This window comes from Schistocerca gregaria, chromosome 2 (genome assembly GCF_023897955.1).
Source record: "Schistocerca gregaria isolate iqSchGreg1 chromosome 2, iqSchGreg1.2, whole genome shotgun sequence".
Classification (NCBI taxonomy): Eukaryota; Metazoa; Arthropoda; class Insecta; order Orthoptera; family Acrididae; genus Schistocerca; species Schistocerca gregaria.
This window is the reverse complement of record NC_064921.1, coordinates 560,425,009-560,425,974: the sequence shown is the minus strand read 5'-3', so window position 1 is coordinate 560,425,974 and position 966 is coordinate 560,425,009.

Here is a 966-nt window from a genome sequence, read left to right as displayed (position 1 = left end):
TTAAACCGCGATCAAAATCACTTATTTTCTTCAAAGCACCCACGTAAATACTTCAACTAACATCCTACTGATCAACTGAACTGCACTTACCGGCGTATATTTCGAAAGCTTCCTTGTTGCGGACGTTTTCGCTACAGAGCAGGCAACCTAACTCTCAATAAGGAAAATATGTCTTCCAACCGTAACAAACTGAAAGGTAACTTTGAATATCTAGACTGATAAGTGTGATGTTGGTTGGCGTGCTTTATATCCGGACGCGGCATGTCAACCGCCATGTCTGTTGAACTTGGCGGCTTTTGCAAACCGTGGATATTTAGCGGGCTTTGTACGCTAAGACAACGTGCAGTTTGCGAACGCGATTTCCTACAACCATTTTCAACGGTTTGTAGAGGGTTTTGCACCCTGAAACTTATTCCATTGCGTTGGCGCTGTAAAAATCTAGACGGTGGTTTCCTCAACTTGGGAATCGACAAAAAAAAAAAAAAAATGCATTTTGTGGCTTTCGCATCTGGGCTGCTCATATGAGACGGAGCTCTGAATTGCAAGTCAGATGAGCATAACAGATTTCCAGACCTTCTCGACATTGTTAAACAGATTCAGGAAATTACACGGAAAAGAAAGTCGCAAAATTACGAGGTTTACTTCAAATAGACGTATAGATGTCATGAATAGGTAATATTACAAAGGAATTCTTAGCTGACGTGAAGACGAAGCTTGTTGTTATCCCCTAAGTGATGCTGTGTGCATAGCCAGTCATTTGGGTTTCGTGTAAAACGCACTTTACGATTTTGAGCGAGAAAAGGAGAGAGTGGCTTGCGCAGTCGATGAATGCTCTGGTAGATTCGTAACAACAATGCCGTTGATAAGTATCAGTGGATTTCTGTTTTCCCGGCTCTGTCTCTGCCTGTAGGACCATCAAGGCAAATTAGCGGCAAAAATTTAAAAGGAAAGGACTGTTTACTAGTG